The sequence below is a fragment of the Syngnathus scovelli genome, chromosome 9 (genome assembly GCF_024217435.2).
Source record: "Syngnathus scovelli strain Florida chromosome 9, RoL_Ssco_1.2, whole genome shotgun sequence".
In the NCBI taxonomy this organism is placed as follows: Eukaryota; Metazoa; Chordata; class Actinopteri; order Syngnathiformes; family Syngnathidae; genus Syngnathus; species Syngnathus scovelli.
The window spans coordinates 16647180-16656666 of NC_090855.1; the positions used below are offsets into that span (position 1 = coordinate 16647180).

At 50.1% G+C, this 9487-nt stretch overlaps 1 long non-coding RNA gene across 1 annotated transcript; it reads left to right on the forward strand.

Moving 5' to 3' along the window:
• The first annotated feature begins 2540 nt into the window (after positions 1-2540).
• Positions 2541-8908, forward strand: LOC137840595 (uncharacterized). Its single transcript, XR_011087346.1, has 2 exons — positions 2541-4170; positions 4901-8908. It is a non-coding gene; the product is annotated as an uncharacterized lncRNA (long non-coding RNA).
• The last annotated feature ends 579 nt before the right edge of the window (positions 8909-9487 follow it).

The following is a 9487-nucleotide window of genomic DNA, read 5'->3' on the forward strand; positions in this document are numbered from 1 at the left end:
GGGGTGTACTCACTTTTGTGAGATACTGTATGTTTGTGTGACGATAACGACCATAAATATCTACCGTATGATAACAACAGCCACATTGCATCCACAATCTGGTGATGACATTGTTAGAAGAACCAATCAGAAACAGAATAACTGGTGTGGCCAGAGCAGCTTCATACGCTTGCTTCGCTGCCCGTCAAACAGAAATACACTACTGGGAATGCACTCATGGAAATCCCACCCACGCGTCACGTTTGTGTCAAAACCGCAATCTGGGAGCAAAAGCTAAGAAACGCGGAGCAGAAGCAAAGAATCACGGAGCAGAAGCAAAATGTCAGGGAGCGGAAGCAAATTGTCAGGGAGCACAATCAAATATTTTGTACCATTTCACAATTTTTTTGCAATGTTGCATTTGTCATGTGATTTTTTTTGCGTTTAGTAATTTGAATTTATATTTTTTGCTTGCGTTTTAAAAAGTTTTCTATATTGACACAAAATAAACACCATATGTGCAGAGATCACAGCGGCGCTCCAGCGCGGTCCTCATCTCAGCGAGGTTGTTTTGCTCGTTTTGCTCTGACGGACGTCGCCATTGCTGACACTCACCCCGACAGCTCCAGCATGGAGAGTTTCGAGACGCTCGAGCATCCTTCTCAACTCTCACGAAAAAAGCAAGTCGATTAACATGTCAGGATTTGTTGATTCGAGGCTTGACATTCTTGAGTATTGTCAAGTCAAAGTCAGCTTTATTGTCAATTTCTTCACATGCCAAAGACACACAAAGAAACCGAAATTTCGTTCCCCGCTATCCCACGGTGACAAGACATATCAAGACAATAGACAATCAAGTACACAACAGCGTGCCGAATAAATAATGAATAAATTACACAACAAATAAATAAGAGGAGCAAAAAGGAGCAAGTGAGCGTACAGCAGATATTCCAGAAAATAGCGCGCAGCACGCTACGCAGAAGGGGGTAGCGAGTTCAGGGCCCTAACAGCCTGGAGAATGAAGCTGTTGGCGAGTCTGGTGGTGCGGGAGCGCAGGCTCCTGTACCTCTTCCCAGAGGGCAGAAGGTCAAACAAAGAGTGAGCTGGGTGACTCACATCACTCACAATCGTGGTTGCCTTGCGGGTGAGATGGGAGGTGTAAATGTCCTTCAGGGAGGGGAGCGAAGCACCAATAATCTTACCAGCCGTATTCACTATGCGCTGCAGGGCCTTCAAGTTCTGGTCAGTGCAGCTACCACGCCAGACAGCGATGCAACTGGAGAGGACGCTCTCAATAGTGCCATGGTAGAAAGTAGACAGGACTGCCTGAGGAGCACATGCACGCCTGAGTCTCCGCAGGAAGTACAGGCGGCTGTCAGGTTCAATGTGCTAACTGAATATCTGAATAAAGCTGAGCTTTCTTTGCCAATGACGCGGTGTTTGCTGACCAGGAGAGGTCCTCACTGATGTGCTTCACTATGCGGTTGTCGCTGTAGGTCGCAGTGCAGTCATGCGTCAGCAGGGTGAAGAGCAGTGGACTGAGCACGCAGCCCTGGGGGGCCCCCGTGCTCAGCGTGATGCTGGCGGAGATTTTGTCGCCAACACGCACCACCTGAGGCCTCTGACAGAGGAAGTCCAGTAACCTTTTGCAGAGGGAGGTACTGAGGCCCAGCTCGTCGAGTTTGCAGAGGAGTCGCTGCGGGACAATGGTGTTGAAGGCAGAGCTGAAGTCCACAAACACCAACCTCACATATGAGTCCTTTCTCTCCAGGTGGGTGAGGGCCGAGTGGAGGGCAGAGCAGATGGCATCCTCAGAGGACCGTTTGGCACGGTACGCAAACTGGAAAGGGTCAATGGTGGGGGGCAGAACGGATTTGATGTGCTCCAAGCCGCTCAAAGCACTTCATGACGATGGGCGTCAGTGCCACTGGGTGGTAGTTATTGAAGCAGGATGGTGCAGGTTTCTTCGGCACAGGAACGATGATGGCAGCCTTGAAACACGAAGGGACGATGGCCTGCTGCAGGGAAACGTTAAAGATGGCCATGAAGACACCCGACAGCTCGCCAGCGCAGTCCTTCAGCGCTCGACCCGGGATGTTGTCAGGGCCCGCCGCCTTACGGGTGTCAATAGCGGCAAGCGCCCCCCTCACTCCGTCGGCAGAGAGGCACAGGGGCTGGTCGTGCGGGGGGGGGGGGAGTGGTCTTCAGCGGGCAAGTGCTGTTCTGGGCGTCGAAGCGAGCAAAGAAGCGGTTAAGATCGTTCAGCAGACGGACGTCGCCCTCACAGCTCCGCGGCGCAGGCTTGTAGTCCGTGATGTCTGAATGCCCTGCCAAAGGCTCCGTGCGTCCTTGCTGTGCTTGAAGTGGGTGGAGACCTTGCAAGAGAACGCCTTTTTCGCTTCTTTGGTGCCCCGGGACAGGTTGGCCCTCGCTGCCCTCAAGCCAGCCTCATACCCCGCTCTGAAAGCTTTGTCCCTGGCCTTCAGCAGTCTGAGGACAGCCCCTGTCAGCCACCTTCCAGTTCACTCGAGTGACGACGGATTTTGAGCGAGTCACATCATCGATGCACTTCGCGACGTAAGAGGAAACAGAGTCAGCATACTCCTCTATGTCTGTCCGATCGTTGTAGGTGGCCGCCCGCTTAAACATGTCCCAGTCAGTAGTGCCAAAGCAGTCACGAAGCGCATCGGAGGCACCCTCAGGCCACACCCGAACCCGCTTCCGAACCGGCCAGGATGCCTTTACCAATTGTCTGTATGCGGGCAAAAGCAAAACGGTGAGATGGTCAGAAAGCCCAAGATGGGGGAGGGGGGTGGCCTTGAAAGCTCCTTTATGCGCAGAGTAGACCAGGTCCAGGAAGCTGTCTCCACGTGTCGGAAAAGTAACATGCTGGTGAAGCCTCGGGAAAACAGACTTCAGGTTGGCATGATTAAAGTCTCCAGCGAAGATGGTGAAACCGTCAGGGTGCGCTGTCTGTTGTTCACGGACAGCCTGGTACAGTTCACCAAGCGCCGCGATCCTGTCGCCTTCGATGTTAGAAGGCGGGATGTATACCGCGACCAGCAGAATCGCAGTAAATTCCCTAGGCAGGTAAAAAGGACGGCACTTGATGGTCACAAACTCCGCTGGTGGCGAGCAGTGCTTACATACCACCACAGAGTCCCGGCACCATTCTTCTCGGATGTAGACGCATATTCCACCTCCTCGCGACTTTCCCCCTCGTACAAGGGCACGCTCCGCCCGATAGCACGCTAGCCGCTCCAGATGCACGGTAGAGTCCGGAATGTTGACAGTCAACCAGGTCCGTCCGGTTCGTAGACCTCAGCAGGCGAACGTAATCCATTTTGTTGTCCAGCGATCGAACATTCGCCAGAAGAATGGAAGGCACTGCCGGGCGAGCGGGGCTGGCCGCCAGCCTGGCCCGGACGCCACCGCGCTTGCCCCTCTTCTACCTCCTCGCACACCATTTCCGACGCTTCCCAACCGGGGGAGGAATAGCGGGCGAGGTCGGCGACGTTCCAGGACGCAGCAGTCCGAGCGTCTTTAATGTCGCCGCTTCAAAGTCCAGAACACCACAAAATCCACTTCTGCCGATGTCGAGCACAACCTGCCTGCTGTACTTGTAGCACGACATAGCACGACGAGGCGAACACATAAGACTGTCGGACGAACACTCATTAAACGAACAAATCACCGTACTGGGGGGACAGAGAGTGGCCGCTGCGTGTGCACGCGCCGCCATCTTGAAAAGATTCATAAAGACTGTATTCATAAAGATGCACGCACACGCACGCACCGTCATATGCAGGAATCGAACTCACGGTATCGCCACACAAGACAGGCAAAGCGAACCCCTACACCAACAGCGTACACCATCAGCGACTGCCTCCACACACATGCAGCGTGCGTGTGTACATTTAGGATTTGTTCTTGAGAACTAGCGTGGAGGATTGCATGACTTTTTCAGTGAGCGTGTGCGATGGCGGCGGCCCTGCACCTATTGTTGTGCGTGCTGGTGACGTGGCCCCGCTCGGGAAGACGAGTCGCCGGCGTGCCGAGAGGTCAAAGGTCATTTCCCTTTATCACCTTTGTTGGTCATCATCCCAGCAGGAAGTCCAGAAGCAAGCCACTGGGAGGACGACCTCGTGACCCCCACAGCCGACTACGATTACACGGCCACCTTTGACTACGGTAAGGACACACAACACACGCCGGTCGTCAAGTTTCCACTTGCATGGCGAGATACTTTTTTTTTTTATTCATTTTCATTATGTTGATGGATAAAAAAGATAAATGGAAGATGGCGATGCAATGCAGACCCTTGCAGCTAGTTAGCGCCGGCATCATTCGCTACATCTGCCCACAAGCGGCAGTCCAAACCCATCTGGCAGCACAAATGCACCATTTTTTGCCAACCGAACCAAAAAATAAAGCAAATCACATTAAGAACAGCAGGGGATTGTGCGTGTTTTCATGTTTTGCTGAGCACAAATGTTACAACTGTGACTTTTTTGCCACTCCAATAACATTGAGTGCAAATTTTCATGCTAGAAAAAAACAAACACACTGTGGTGTTTTGTGAGGGGGGTCTGGAATTGACTGATAACATTAGCATTGAATTCTATCAACTTGAGATGCAAGTGTTTCGAGTTACATGCGCAGTCACAGAACTAATTTAGCTCAAATGCCAAGGCACCAAATGATTCTTTAATCAAAGAACAGGTCACACACACAAACCCACTAAAAAGCTTTACACAAAGTTATTTTGAGATCGATGCGCTTCAATTATTGTCATCACTGACTGCCACAAAGTGTGGAGACCAATTTTCTGCTTGTTTTCACAATCAAGCCATGATTGGAATGTAAGGGACCAACACAGCCACAAATGCCTGATTTGGCGCTGTTGTGACTTTGTGTCTAGTTACAGCATCATCTCCAAAGGCCAGAAACACGGCGAGCAAAGGTCTGAATGTCAAACTCTGCCGAGGAAGTGTGCACACATGCGACCTTTGACCTGTTCAGGCTTCAGGGGCAGGACCCAGTTTGGTGCTCTTGCTGATGTTGGCGATTGTTCAGCTGAGGGTATGAAGAAAAACCTCCCAGCCTTCATTCCAGAACACAAAGTACAACTTGTGCACCCGTTGGTCCCTCTCACCTCTCTATCTTACCTATCTAACAGGCCCGCAAGCTAAATAAGTCTATGCGAACACTAGGCAAAACGAAAAAAAAAAAAAGCTTGGAGGTGGCAAAGCATGCAGCACTCATTCCCACTGTGTTGGCGACTGTCCGGCGAGCGCCATGTAGGCGTCCAGATCGGCGTCCAGTTGCTTCTTGGACATGGCCATATAGTACGCGTCTAGGTCGGCATCCAGTTGCTTCTTGGACATGGCCATATAGCCATCCAGCTGCGCGTCCAGCTCTCTTTTAGTGGGCACTTTGATGTTCCGCCCCCTCGAACAAACAGAGGACTCCAGGGCTCCACGATCCACTTTTTGGCAGCGACGTCCAGCCAGCCTTCCACTCCCTCCTGTGGAGGGACAGCCACATGTGACTCAGTGTGTGAAGGCTCGGATCGTCGAGAAGCCTTCACGGACTGCTGTCGTTCATCAACACGCGAGAGACAAAAGGCAGAACAAAAATCTGGCGTGCGAGTTGTCGTCTTGGACCTTAGTCTGTTTGCTGTGGCAAAAAGGATCCCTTATTCATGAGGTCTGCTTGTTATTTTCTTTTTTTTTTTTTTTAACTGTCCCCAAGTATTAGGCCGCTTCGAGGCAGTCTCTTCAATTGCGAAATCCTGCATGACATTCTAAGACTAGCATCACAGGTCGGAACGGTTCGCATCAACGGTGACGGTATATCCGACTACATTTTCCAAGTTTTTTTCATTGCAAGTTTTGGGTTGTTCTTCAGTTTTTGGGTGGGCTCAAGCTAATTTCCCTCTCAGGCAACAAACAAGCCAACAAAATTGGGTAGTACGAGTTCAAATTGAAGAACATGGGAAGAAAATTGCCGAAAAAAAACAAACAAGCCGTGCCGTGACTATTGACAATTGAGCTTTTGTGCAGTTGTGTGTGGGGGCGGGGATTAGGATTTTTGTTGCAGAGGCGACACTTATCACTCACTTGGTTTGGCAAGGGTGACGCGGCACCTGGCTCTCCATCCGTACTTGTTCTGGAAAGTCCAGAAGCCGACCCGCCGCCAGCCCAGCCGGGTCCACACGCTCGCTCGTCTGGCGGGGGATGAAGTCGCGGGCACCGGCGAGAAGCACATTTGCCCCTTCTGGAAGACGCAAACATAGACATAGCTGCTAGCACGGCGTGTCAGCCGGGCCCTCGCTACGATCACACGTCTCTAGTTGACATCCCGAGCTGACCGCCGCTTGTTTCAAGCAAAGGGAAGCCGTAAGAGTGGCGAAAACAGCTGCTGATACTCTGTCAATTGCTTTGGTAGACATTCGCTAACAGAATCCCATAATCCAAAACTGACAGCGAGCAGCTAATGCTAGCACCAGGAAAGAGCTGGCCCAGATTGGCCTCTTGGATAACCGCACGCTTGAGCTCTGCCTGGATGGATGGATGGATGGATGGATGGATGAACAGCAGATCACTGCGCTTGCCATTGTCAAATTGCCTTGTTTTCTAGCCATGTCAGCTCCCGTACCGCCCGGCAATGGCTTGGCTTACATTACCACGACAACCAGTCCCCCCCCCTCCTCCTCCTCCTCTCCAACTCGTGGAGATGAGCTGCGAAATTATTGGCTGTCACTTTCTGGGTGGTTAATTACACTGAAAGACTCACTCAGGCACATGTCACAAAGAGACACATTTCACTTGTTTTGGTGCAAAGTTGATGTGTGGGCGAAAACCCGCCAAATTATTTGTACGCAACACATTCAAATGTCACCCTGAGGAAAAAAGTGGCTGAGAACTCACCGGACTGACTGAAGCTGAGGATGCCACTGACTCAGGAGCGGTTGCCACATGGGGCCGCATCAGTTGCCCAGCCAGCACCTGAGAGAAGCTAAATCCCAAAATCATGAATTAGGGGGAAGAAGGAAAAAATAATAATTCGAAAAGTTAATACTTCAAAATACACATGTAACTCATCATTTTTATTGCAATATGTATCCTATTTTTCTCAGCGTATTCTCCAGGACGTATGGGAATCAAATTCATGTCTTCTCTTTTCGGACCGATTAGTTTGTTTGCTACGTCAAGTTGTCTTTCATCCCTGACTAGTTCCTCGACTTGTAAAATCTCTGCATGCGGTTCCAGGGCGGGTCGACAAACTATTAGCAAACAAACGCTGCCCTCGACAAAGCCAGTTTGACAATAACCACCATGCTACACATCCAAGCTCTTACGTACTTTTATTTGCTGAGAGAATTGGGGATCAGATATCAATTACAAAAACAATATTTACAAATAGAGAGGTGTTGTTCAACCCCGTCCCCCCGGTTAATCTCTTAAAGACTGTCTAATATTTCAAACAAACAAAGTTCCATCATTCAAAATAACCCTGAACCAATTAAAAGTGGGTAGTTCACGCCAAGCTTCCAAGAGGACAGAAAACCGGGATTAATTCGTTCAACAGCAGAATTAATTTGGACTAAAAATAAAATTGAAATTAAATGGTTGGTAAACATGAGCACGTTTCTCAGTTTCTAGTCCCCGTTGATGAAGGGATACGTCCGAAGAACGTTTCAGGCGAACGCGGGCTGGCATTCGTTTCTTCGTCTTGACGAAAAAGAGCAGGACAACATTAGCGCACACCCGCAAGGGTTGAACGCAGCGCCGACGGTTGTGCCTACCTGTCTCGGTGGCTCACAAGCAAGCGCGCTGCAACTCCTGCTGGCTTGGAAGCACCCGGCCATCGAGTCCTATAGCGTCAGCCAAACGGACAGGACGACGTGAGCTCGAGGCTATTTCATAGGAACGGCGCACGTTGGCTAACCTAGCGTTAGCCCGCACGCACCTGATTCCTTTCTACTTCAAACGTCATTTCAGCGCGCTAACCTGAGCACTTTAAAGTATTTTGGCGTAATCTTTGTCGGTTCCTTGGTATTTAGTTCACCTATCTGTGCATTTGCAGGGGGCTCTTTGGCAGCTTTAGTTTCTTTCTTTCTTTCTTTCTTTCTTTCTTTCTTTCTTTCTTTCTTTCTTTCTTTCTATTTTACAGCCAAGGAAGAGTCGAGCTTAAAAATGTTTTGCTTAATGACCAGCCTCTTGTTTCAGGAGCAGAAAGAGTTTACAGTGAAACTTTGTCACACTTTTATTTCGGTGCGTCCATGAAGCAGTACGCCGTCAAATAAATCATCGCTGCCATTAAATGTGAACTGACACTTCCAAGCGACGCTGTACAATGTGGACGGGGCCTTGTTAGGAGTGGCAATGTTGACAGGTCAGGGTGTTTCCGTCACACCCAACAAAAAGAACTAAATGGAGCAAAACATGTCAGGAATGTCACACCAACTTTTCTCCACGGAAGGATGACCAAGACACCAGTGACCCAAAACACCTGAGAATGCAATCGTCATCACAGCGGTTGCGCTCCAGCGGTCACATGATGCCGTTGGTGATATACTGGAAGCCGTCGTACAGTTTGGTGGTAAGCGAGCGCATGGAGCCCACCATCATTTGTTCAACTAGAAGTTGCAGCTGCTCCTTGGTCAGGCTCATGTGGAAGCGCTCCTTCAGGCTTCGCATGGTGCTCGAGCCGTGGAAGCAGGGTAGCTGCGACCCTGTGGCACGCCAAACGCAGGCCTGCCGTCAGCTCACGGCCTCGCGCCCCATCTTAGCATGTTCTTGGCATGCGCTGCTGACCTTGTTGCATGATCTCCACAATTTGCAGCACACGCTCCATGTGCTTGCGGGCGGCGATCAGGCCCTGGATATATATATATATATGTGTGTGTATATATATATATATATATATATATATATATATATATATAGACTTTGCAATGTTAGTTTTTTTGTCTCAAGAATAAATGCCTGTGAACATTATTGTATGATCTGTCTCCATGACTCCAATTCACCATATACACCTCTGACTTCCATACAACTGAATTCTGCCATGTGTAGAAGTTTGGGGATAACACTGCTATTGTTGGCTGTATTAGAAATGGACAGGAGGAGGACTACAGGGGCCTGGTTCAGTGGTTCGTCGGTTGGTGTGGCTCCAACTACAAGCACCTAAACACCGCCAGGTCTAGGGAAATGGTGGTGGACTTCAGGAGGCCCAGTCCTCATCCTGAGCCAGTGACTATCAATAGAGACTGTGTGCATACCTGTAAGGATCTTGGTGTGTTGCTGGACGACAAATTCGACTGCTCTGCGCATGTGGACGCTTTGTGTAAGAAAGGACGATGTACTTCCTCAGGAGGTTGGCGTCCTTCAATGTCTGCAATGTGATGCTGCGGATGTTTTATCGTTCTGTTTGGTGAGCGCCCTCTTCTTTGCGGTGGCGCCCTGGGGGGCAGCATCAAGAAGAGAGATGCCTCATGCCT